Raw genomic sequence first — 12004 nt, forward strand, 5'->3', positions numbered from 1 at the left:
TGCACATAATATTGCAAGATTATTGAGACATCTTTCTGTAAGACATCTTAAAGCGGAGTAAGGAAGGCTGTTTATTAGCTGCCTTTCTTAAGCTTGGACTACCGACGTATGGTTTTATTTTCTTGGCGCATGGATTCTTAAGTCCACATATACACATGATTTACGATGATACAGTTATCGCAACGTCGATATTGAGTGTAAGTAAAACGCTAAGTTGCAATGGAATAGGATGTAAAATATTACGTCATTCGTTTCCGCCGTCGTGTTCACTTTTGTGATCGCAATTCGTTTTTGATTTTATAGTAATCTTTATACATGAAAACTTTTATAGATTCAATTTGCAAAGAATAAATCTTTGAAAAATAAAGAAGAAAATTTGAAGAAATTTATTATATTTGAAGATAGTAAGAATTTGCTCTTTACAATACGATATAATTGATTATTATTATATTTAGACAACGATTATATAAGTAAACGCTTACATTAGTAAGGCTACTCAATTAATCTAATTTTTAATTAAAAGTGCTTCTAAGTCTGTATTATTTTGATCTCATCATATGTCATATTGTTTTTTTTTATTTGCCATGTTTGATGCCGCGAAAAAAGAAAGAGTCTTATATTTTTTATTATACTGTATTTACCGAGATTCTCGGTCGATGACATATTGAACAAGTGCGGCGGGTCAAACGGCGCGGCGGTGGCGTCGAGTGTGCGGAAAGATCGATGGCTTCTTTAGAATCGAAAGAGAAGTCTATTGCCGGAGAGTGGCGTCAAATTGACTACGTCCTAGTCCTGCCATTTATACGCGTCGCTAACCTTTCAGACATAAAATTGGCCCATAAAAGCGGCGCGGCGTTAAACGCGAGAAAAAGAAAGAGAGAGACAGTGTGTTTCCAGTTTACTTTATTAGTCTCGGCCACGCGCTTCGCTGCGAAAGTAAAACGTCCCTTTTTTGCAATACATCGCAATGCACGGTGATTGTTCTAATCCGATAAATTCGCGATTCGCGAAACAAAGAAATATTTCAGCGGTGCATTACGGCGAGACGTAGAAATTGCTTCGTTAAAAAGGAAAATGATAGGTCGTTGACTTCCTCATAGAGAGTCGAACGGAAATGTCAACGCGTGACGTTCGAGTTGACTGCTTTTAGCTCCGGCATTTATATTCATCGGTAACTTTGATTGTGCGTCGTAGGAATCGAGAATGGTCCCCGAAACGAAGCAAGACGGCAGTAAAACTCACAGGGACACTGATCGGGTAGGAAGAGGAGAAAAAGAGACGGGGGGGGTGGGGGCGACGGAAAGAAGGAGATAGAGAGACGAAAAGAGAGGGGAAGGGTAGACGGGTAGTGAAATAAGCAAATCCCATGGCGCTCCATCCCGCTCTGGCAGCGAGCCTGCCAGACTTTAGGGAGAGAGTGGGCCCCCTGTTATACCGAAGCTTTTATTTCCCGAATCATCGATCTCCATAAAGTTGCTGCCGCGAAATGAGTTCCCGCGGTCTTCTCCCGGAGTTGCACCCTAAAGCGCTTTGCACCTGCAGAGATACCCAAAACAGCGCACGCGCGCGCGCGCGTGTGTCTCTGTGCAGTTGCACTTAATTAAAGAATGCAGCTCAGTCGGGCACTTGGATGTCTAAATCGGGCCGCGTTCTTTATACAGAACACCGTTCCCGTATTTATATAGGATATTCGGAGTATCCGTATTTACATTCTCTTTGCCGTTATTTGTTAATTAAACTGATAAATTTAAATATATTGCGGATATATTGTGAAAACGTTGTATCAATTCCAATTGAGCTGTTCCTGGAAGCGACTTTATTGAATTTAGCTTTAACGAGCTAAATTTTATTAAATTAAAGAGTTCTATTTGGATTAAATAAGCTCTTCACCACGGGTCATAAAACTGTCATTGTAGAATTAGATTATAATTTTATAGCGACAGAAATGTAACGGAAATTCTCAAATTATCTATAAAGATATATTATATAGAATCTATATAAAGATAATTATTAAACATCTAAAAAATACGTTCTTTAATTATTATATTAAAATTAAATTTTTTTTGTCATAAATAAATATAAAATGTTTTAAATAATTATCTAAAATTTATATCGAAGGATATTTCCAGTTTTCTTTTTTAATAAATTATTTTGTTTAAAATTTAAATCTTATTAAATTGATGTGCTATAATTGTGACATATATATATATATATATATATATATATATATATATATATATATAGTCTATTTCAAAAAATGCTTTTTTCAAGTTTCAAATATTTTTACAAATCATAGTTACCTATAGTATCTATATAAAGATAATCGTTTTAAAATTCTGAAATGCATCTTTTATGTTATTATATTAAATTTAATTTTTCTTCGTGTCATAAATAGATATAAGACGTTCTAAATAATTTTCTCAGTCGAAGAATATTTCCAGTTTTTTTTTTTTTTTTTTTTTTTAATAAATTCTTTGATCGTTTAAAATCTTATTAATGTGCTATAGTTGCAAACATAGAGTTTATTCCAAAATATTCTTTTTTTTCAGGAGCTGCAAACATATTTACAAATCGTACCTACGGCATCTAACAGATAAGATGGCTCTATATATTCAGATTTGCAACTGGAACTGTATGTAGTCGAGTAATTCGAGAGAACGCGCCACAGAGTGAACTCCTTTCTCTTCTTCCCTGTAAGTACGCCCTGTTAACACAGTATTTACGAGTCGTTCCTCGTTCCCTCGGGGATAGTCAGCGCTAGTTGGCATCGGATACGTGATTTCCTGTGCGAGGCGTGTATCTTTCACTTTTCTCTCTGGTTTCTCCCGGAGCTTCCTTTCCTCTCTTTTACGGCACGTGCGCGCGCTGCTTCCTCGTCAACTTCGCGACTTCGCCGTGCTTCCAGTCGGTGGTGTGCTCTTTTAATCTTCTGCGTTTTCTTCTTTTCGAGAGATTTATCTTTCGTAAATTGCCGAAGCAATGGCAAGTCGAGAGACTTTGCGGAAAAACGCGTTGAAGAAGCTTGCAGAAAAGTATCGGAGGCGGAATCGAGAAAAGCTGGAGTCGCTGGTGAGAAACGACAAGTGCCAATTTAGTCACCGTTAAGACGTTTGTGACGTCCGACGCGAAAGGCGAGAGGACGACACTCCGTCAAATCATAAGACATACAAAGAGATATCTTGAACGCGCGACGTTTCCATTCTATTTGATTTCGTTCTATTATATCTCGCGGCGGTATACGCCTCCGCTCTCTCCCTCTCTCCCTCTCTCGCCTTCCTTCTGGCCCAGGACGCCAGGACGAGTACGTCGCAGGACAACAGTGATACGGGTAGACGGACACTCAGACGTTCGCAATTGCGGCGACACATGTAAGATAGGTACCTGTGCCTCGCAATCTGCAATATGGGATCCCTCTCGCCACTGTTATTGCTGTTGCTGCTGCTGCTGTTGAAACGAAGGCGAGTCCCACGGTACTGGAGATCTGAGACGCAGCGCGAGACGCGTTTCCCGCTCGAGAAAACGGTCTCGCGTTATCCCTCAGATTCAGACTTTGGGGCTGTAGCTGCGCGACAATTCGCGCTGTTCCGGTGCACGGAAGGAATACGGTGCGATTAAACGTTAAATTGGGAAAAAGTTTGGCGCGCCAAACGAAAATATCGAAACGCAGCGCACTCGAGAAGAAAGAAAGTCGATGTAGAAAGATGTTGATACACTCGGCCTTCAGCGAATTTTTAAGGAAACAAATTAACTGCGATAAAGAAACGTAATAAAATTTTATATTTTGATCGGCTTGCGAAATGTTTTTTCCACTTTACACATAAAATTATTTAAGATATAATGTTTAAAATTGCAGTTGAACGTGCGTGCAATTGTTGAAATTGTTGCAAAAGATATTTCTACCGAGAAAATATCTTTCTTAAAAAAAAAAGCAGATTGAAAACCGAGTTCAAAAGGGAGATTTCATAGGAATGTTGCATTATGCAGCGCGAGCGCGCTGTGGCGTCCCCGCGGAGTAACTACATTAATCCTTTACGTGAATGACTCTCGAGCTTAGAATACGTTTGTATACATACGCGTTCTCGATTCCTTCGAGACATTTGTATTGCTCGGGCTGAGATTCACCTGGAGAAATCGCGACGCGCGCCGCATTCCGAATAAATGCGCTCTCTCGGTATATTTCGCCGCCGCGCGAAATGCACACGCGGAAGCGAGATGTATACGAAAGTATACGTAATCGTTAAATGAACTAGACGAAATAATCTGTCGAACGCGACGATTTATCCGTTACGGCAAGTGGCGGGGATTAGTGTCCGCTTCCGTCAAGCCAGCAAAATAAATCAATGTCAGGCAACTATTGGACAACGTTGACACAGATTAGTTACGTGTAATAACATGGATAAATTACGGAAAATGATTACTCGCGTATACGGTCCGATGAACTGCCGTTAAAGATATTTCCGTTGAGATGTGAAACAGAATATATCTTGATTGATCGATGAAAGTCCATTCTCGGGAGAGAAGGGCCCGAAATTTCAAGCAGTGTTGCTCAACTAGCCGTCACTCTTATACCTTTGATAATCAAAACGCGACGCGGAAAGCTCGAGGGCTAACTCGAGTGTCTCGAGCAAGATCGGGGGATAATAGCGCCAATGGAGCAGGATGGTATGGGGTGGAACTTTCTCTCTCTCTCTCTCTCTCACTCTCTTGATCTCGGAAGGCGACTTATCGAGCCGGGGAAGCCGTTTAACGGTTCGTTACGAGAGAGCTCTTTCGTACTTTATCTGGTTTCAGACTCTCCGACGTGAGCAGTGGAGAAGCGTGAAAGGTGGATTCGGGTGATCGGGACGTGGGAATCATTCCGAAGACGAGAGGGAGAGACAGGTCGCAAAACAGAATATCTACGTCTACAATAGATTCAAACTTGTTGTCATTTTAAGCTCGTGCACAACGCGAGAGCCATACGAGCAGGTCCTTCTCTTTTCGATAAATAAAATAACAAACTTAAAACACGTTAAATAAATCGTGTTATTTTTTGTTTCGAAACCACGCGAAAGTTTAACTCTAAGCCGCAGTATATTCAGTTTAGATGTAACCCTGAATTTATTCATCAATCCCACGGAACTTTCCACGATCGCTAAAAAGTTAAAAGACTCAAATTGAATTGACGTTAACACGTATTGAGATTAAAACACAGCTGTCCATGTATTGTGGTATAAATTGCACTCTACACATTCGCGACCTCCGCTGCATCGTCATGAATTGGATACGCCGCATCTCGAGGAGTCATTAAAGCTACGTTAATTAGAGCGAGAAAAAAAATCGAGATCATCAATTTTTTTTACACCTAGAACGAGCGTTATTGAGATTTATAGGGCGGACAGGTTATCGCGTGACATTCGCGAACTGCATTTTCGCGCATATTATACATCGCCGTATTTGTCTATGCTCGGCAGCGCGGCCCGGGGGAAAATTTCGCGGTTCTATTACCCTTTTCGTGGCGCACTAATTAGTACCGCGGCGAGGGTGGCGTGGACTTCGTTAGGGAGAGTTAGTATCCATCTACATTCGGGCATTCGTGTTCGAGGCGCATTATATCGCGCCGACATTTGTAAAACACGGCTGAACATACATTACAGCGCCGCCGTACCCGTCCCACCTTGTCTCCGTCGATTTTAAGCAGACAATTGCTCTTTATCTTTTTTTCCACGCCGCGTCTCGGAACGCGCGTCTTCATTGACTGCACGACGCGGTTTATAATTAAAAACGTGATAAAAAGATGCAACCAACATCGTGTGCAGCAGGTAGTCGGCAGTTCTTCATAAGAGCGCCACAATTCGCTAAATTCTGTTACGCGTAACGATTTTACGTAGCTAGAAAAGTCGAAGAGACGGTGTTGAGAGCGAGTCATGCAGTCGCGCGCCCGGAGTGTGTGTATCGGATGGATAAAGAATTCGGTGAGAAGAAAGCAGCAAGCGTTGACGGAGGCAGACGAGGGTTTTCTCATGGAAAAACACGTCCTCACCTATTTCCCGAGTAGAGGAAGTTTCTTTGTGCCTTCAAATTAAGTTAGACCACGTGGAAGGCGTATTCTCAAACTTTTTTCTTTTCCGTTCGCCTTTTTCATCCGCTCATCTTATCTTCCGTCTTCGAGTCCCTCCATCTGTCTCGACACAGGTACCACTCCATAAAGGAGGAAGAGACGCGACGCGACTCGATTGCGCCGCATAAAGGACATGCTCAATTTAATAAACTATTAGAAATCGCCCAAGTCGATCCCGATAAACGGAAAATTAATCAGAATAACGCTTGCGCGAGCGGGAAATTAATTTTCGTCACTTAGTCTAAATAGTTTTGATTGTTTTATTCACTCAATCCGCGCGACACTTTTCGTTATCTGGGTTATTTCAGACGCCTTAGACAGAATTGCACCCTCTCTTTCTCTCTCGGCGAAGAGAGGAAACTTTTCTATCCGAAGTGGCTGACTGAGAGGAGCACTTGTCGAGATTTCATCGATTCGAAATAAAGCAGTCGCGCGCCGAGTGCAGTTTAAATACGACTCATCTTGTGAATATCGAAATTCCGCGTTGCGTGACGAAGAGTTCGTCGTAAAGGATATATTATTCATATTACGTAAACATATTCGCCGTTCGCGTTGAACTGAGACTCAAAAGGCGTGAGCCCCGCCATAATAGATTCCCGCCGCGCGATTCCGGGACTTGGTTGACAAGTCAATGGAAAAGTCGGCGAGCAACATCATTGTCAAAAGCAGTAATAGCGACGGAAGCGGCAATGACCTGTGCAAAACGCGATGGGAACGACCGGGACTTTTGCGCGGCAATCAGGGTAAAGCGCAAACTATTCAAGTTGCGGCCTTTCACCGTCGACTTACAAGCACCAATCTCTCTCTCTCTTTCTCTTTCTCTCTCTCTCTCTCTCTCTCTCTCCCTCTCTCTCTCTCTCTCTCTCTCTCTCTCTCTCTCTCCCTCTCTCTCTCTCTCTTCTTCCGCGCTCTTCTTCACTTTTCTGCCCTCTCTCGTCCGTCCACTCTTGCCTCCTCGACACTTTCTCTCTCCGAGCACTCTTTATCGTTTCTATTTCTTTTCAGGCCTTCCGCACTGTATACAAAGTGGAAGCACTAAATTGGAAACCGCGGCTTTGTCGGCGCTATTGCGGCTTCTTCTTTCCGCCGTTCCGGTTTCGCCCCCGCGTTTGTTGCCTCTCGTTGCTTTTTTTATTCCTCGCCTTCACCTCTGCCCTTTTTGTTCCCGCAGCGCGTTGAAGGACCGTTACTCTTGCACCGAGTCGCGAGAAGGCTCGCCTTGACGTCGCGAAGACAGGTCGCCGTTACAGTTGACATTGGGTCCAGATTTATTGAACGTGCTGGTGTTCCTGAAGCGACCGTATACCTCCACCGGTTACAATTGAATTTACAATCTCGAGAAGGACTTCCCTTAAACTCCACCCCTTGACGAAACATCATTTCTCGAGACGTATGAAGATAAAGGTATAGCAAGTATCCGGAACAATCAGTCAGAGCTCCTTCGGCGTCGTTGTCCGACTAGATATTACCCAGGAAATTAATATTACGCAAGAATAGCAGCTATTCGCGATAATAATGTGGTTAAAATATCCAGAGTTTATAGGTAAACTTCGCTGGGTGCATTATGCGCAAAGTCCAACGAGTATTTTGGTCTTACCGCAACATTCTGCTGAAACCTGTAAATGGCCCTACTAAAATGTCCATAAGTGGATGTTTGAAAAGTTCATGCACGACTGGGCGAATCGTACGCTTAGCGGGGTTGCACGAAAGTTTTGCGTAATATATTTTCGTAGCCGTATTTCTTAAATAATATGATAAAGTATCTTTATATATATATACTTCCGAATGTTCGAATTAAATTGCAAATCTTGAATTTTATGGAAATAAATCAATTATTATATTAATAATAAATTAATTTTGGAATATTTAATATATTTAATAAGTTGGGAATATTGAATGAGTAACTTTATTGAATTTTAAAGTATATATATATAAATATTGGTTCTCCGCAATTCATCATACTCTTCTGTGGCAAAGATAAATAACGTTAGAGAATTATTTACTGCTCATCGTATCTGTAACTTTTAATTGCAATCGCTCCTCTCATTGAACGAGACCGTGATAGGATTATTCTCATCTAACTTACTTATCGGTTTCCACTGGCGAATGAATTTAGATAGCTATCGGGTAGATGTAATATATGTGGAGGTCGATCCACCTGGAATTAATTAAGACTGTTCCGCAAACGTCGATTACTATCGTTTAGAAATCCCCGATAAGGGACATCGTTACCCTCTGGGTAACTGTCGGAACATCGTGAAATTTATCTGACCGTTTCTTGTTTCCGGTTTCGGGCACGATATGAGAACGGGCCCGATAGGATATTTGAATCGCTCACGGACGCATTTCCGGTTTGCCTTATCTCTCCACCGGGATTACTTGTGCGTAGTTCGAGTCGCTCTAAATTTCCGCAGGAGGTTCGCAATCCGAGAAAGTATATTCGTGAATGTCGAGTAAGTTATTTATTCTGAAATTTGTTCTAAATTATTTATTCTAAAATTTTTACGTGCCATACGTAAGCGATTCTTCATGACTTTTTAAATAAATGATGTAAAGTTTCGGGGGGCATTTCGCCGAGTGTTGCAGCCCCCGCCGCCGCTCGCAACGTTTTACAGCGCGCGGCCTGTCGGTATCGATCGGTGAAAAAGCCCCGCACACGCGAGATAAGAAATCCATGATTCGATCTACCAGGATTAGCGGGCAAGACTGTTTAACTGTTTGGACAGTCAGCAGCGGGAAGTTGTAGGAGTTGAGATTAGGGATAACCGAAACTATCAATAGAGTGGGGCAACCTAGCCACCGGTTTGTTGTCGGGCGGTTCGTAACTCTCTCTTGCTGTTGCGCTATAAGTACTATAGTTAGGGAGCCGTGCTGGGCATATGTACATAGCAGCGAGTGTGCAGCTTACTTATCGGATTGTTTGCACTGAGTGACGTTACGCTAGTAACTGCTGTAATTCACTTTACTAATTACCATCCAAAGTTATTAATAATCGATGAAACCCAGAGCAATATCGGATTGCTAACGACACCGCGCGGTCGGAGGCTGCTCTTCGCCTTCGATTTTAAAAACCGTGGAATTATTTGTCTCTTTTACATCACGACGCAATGGGATTTTCGTCTAAAGCCCGAGCGCGCCCCCGTACGTTCCGGTGCGCCAAATGTCAACCCCGCCGCGTTCCACTATAAGACACCACCTTTCGCGCGTTGCCAAAAAAAAAACCGCGCGCGCGTTTATTGAACACGCTGCGAAATAGTAAATGCGCCGCGGGAGAGAACGCTCAGCAGTAAATCACTCAGCAGTTGCAAAGTTGTTCAACTGAACGTGACCGATGTGTGCCCCGCATACACATGGAGCCGCGTACAGGAGGCCGCGCGCGAGTTTGCCGGCGGTGAATTGTACGTTGCGTTAGATTTAGTTAGCATAAAGGGCCGAGTTCCATTTAACGTACTGAGCACGGCGTAAGACCATAACGATACTGTGTTAGAACTTTTGCCACCCGAATTAACGCTGGTTATATCGCGCTCGGACAATAACTTTCGTGGCGGTACGTATATAATTTATGCCGCAGTTATATAGAGAATACCCGCTTGGCGTAACATCCGTTCTATTCTCTTCCCTCCGCATCCGTCTAATAATTACCTAATGAAATGAATAACGACCGCAGTAATCACCGCTGTCGTTAATCCCATCTCTCTCCAGGGCACCGTCTTAAGGAAGGTCTCACTCCTTAATTATATTTTTAATTATATATTCAATTAATTATATGCCGATCTACATCTCTCCACGTTCATTTCCGGGATATTGTAACAACAGAACGCGATAAGAGATCGTCTTTTCCGCTCTCTCAGTCTCAATTTCTTACGTGTCGCGTTACGACCTGTAGAAACGTACTCGCTAAATACAGTCGTTTCGCGGAACAAACTTCCCTGCCGCGTTAATTAGCTCGCGAAAAAAGCCGGCTAATTCCAGGGTTAAGTTTCAACCGTTCTCTTTTATTCCCGCGGAGATAAACGTGGAATGGAAAACTGACGCATCTCCCACCTTCGGCGCGGTTAAAGTGACCGGGCTTCTCTCGTTGTTGCGGCTTACGGTAGTCGCTCCCGTCTCTCCCCGGTAATGACGTTTCGATTTTGGCTCCACCGTCTAGAAAAGATCCTACCAGCCTGCCGATGCCTCATCGCTGAATAGCTCGACGAGGAAATTGAGAAGACGCCGTAGGGTAGCTATGAGACATATTGGAATTCCAGAATTCACTATCCTATCCCCCACATTCGTCTCTCTCTCTCTCTCTCTCTCTCTCTCTCTCTCTCTCTCTCTCTCTCTCTCTCTTTCTCTCTCTCTTCCTCCCCTTTTCTTCTCGTCTCCTTTCTTCGCTCCCTCCTCTTTCCGCCTTGGATTTTTTGTTTTCTCCTTTACGCTGGAAACTACCTGCACCGTTTCGCTACCCGCAGCCTGTTTCGGAACTGGGGCAACGCCGAAGATGTCGTCGTACGTGATTGAATATCGATTATGTGTCGAGTCCCCGTCGCTATGCCCAGGTACCCACGGTTAGCCGAGGATGTAGCATCGAGGGATGAGGATGACGAGGATCGAGAAAAGAGAGAGATTGGAAGCCGAACCAGCCGTGAACTCGCTTCTCATTCACGTTAGTTTGAGCGGTTTTCTGGAATCTTAACGCACAGAGCCGCGCCTTCTCCGATCGATCGGATCGGCTCTTTTTTTTTTTTTACGGCAGACTGCAGTCTGCCGCCTGTGCCCGGTCGTGACTTGAATCCCCGTAACTGCAAAACGTTTATTTACTCCATCGTGGAATTATCGAATGGCGGTTTGAGCGTTCCTTACAGCGCGACTTTAGGGGAGAAGGAGGAATACGTATTTGATCGTATAATTCGTTTAATCAACACGGTACACTCGATATATTTTCAAGATTCTTAAGAAGAGCCGCAGGAAGGAAGTTAGTGGATTGCTCTAAGAATCCAATATTTGTTTAATACCCGCATTTTGTCTCGCATTCTCTGCCCGGTATTCTGTTTTCCTCAAATCTTGGGTCGATCGACTCAATATCACTTTAACGTCGGCGAAGTCTTGTCTCTGATAATTCACTTCGAGTACCAACTCGCTGTAATCCCAACGATTGCCATTATAGTTCATTGTAACGTTCTAAAAATCGTCATATCTGCAAACATTCTATATCAATATATGTTGTCCCTGCCACGATGAATTATATATTTCGCAACTAAATTGTTACTTATTTTGCGTTTATCGATTAATTTTTTCTCCATGTTTTAAGGTCGTTTTTTTTTGTTTTGAAAATAACGCGGTGTTTTATTCTTTTTGCAATTTTTCCCGCCAGTAATATCCGCTTAACATTCTTTTAATTTTTTCCGTTGAATTATCAGGTTGGCATTGCTATGTGTTTGCTTTTATTTACAACGTCTCACGTTCGATTCTTTTTTTTTTCCCCGATAGCTGCGCGTGATTTTTCTCTTCTCGTTATTTCCTATGTCGCACCATGCAAACACGCTGAAAGGAGGACTAGATAAAACACGATCCTACCCACATGGAGCCTCGAGGTAGGCGCAACTGCAAAGGAAAATATTGACTTTTCCATGAAAGTCGCTCAGGAATCTGCGCATACTAAACTTATAGCGGAAGCTAAAATGCGTGACGGCTCCAGTTTTGCATTTATTGCATCGCACAGAGGGGGAGGAGAGACAGAGAAAAAGAGAGAGAGAGAGAGGGAAAGGGGGGTGCTTCTTCGAAATTTTCGCTGCGCGATAATGACGAGAAAGTTACCTCTAGATTTATATATTTTCCTTTAAATCTGCTATTACAATTGTATCCCGGTTTTACAAATGATTGAATCGTTCAATAATTCCTGCGCTTTATATTCACAAACTC

General features: G+C 42.8%; 1 protein-coding gene across 5 annotated transcripts in view; it reads left to right on the forward strand.

The window, feature by feature from the left end:
- The window catches only part of LOC143901149 (uncharacterized), a 97370-nt gene that overhangs the window by 12619 nt on the left and 72747 nt on the right, over positions 1 to 12004 (forward strand). For 3 of the 5 annotated variants that reach the window (XR_013258002.1, XR_013258001.1, XR_013258003.1), the window contains exon 5: positions 2550 to 2693. The exons of the other annotated variants lie outside the window; for them this stretch is intronic. The gene's annotated coding sequence lies outside the window, so the exon portion shown is untranslated. The remainder of the gene's footprint in view (positions 1 to 2549; positions 2694 to 12004) is intronic. 5 annotated transcript variants of the gene reach the window in all.

Source organism: Temnothorax americanus, unplaced genomic scaffold (genome assembly GCF_048541705.1).
Source record: "Temnothorax americanus isolate GAGA-0224 unplaced genomic scaffold, ASM4854170v1 Scaffold32, whole genome shotgun sequence".
NCBI lineage: Eukaryota > Metazoa > Arthropoda > Insecta > Hymenoptera > Formicidae > Temnothorax > Temnothorax americanus.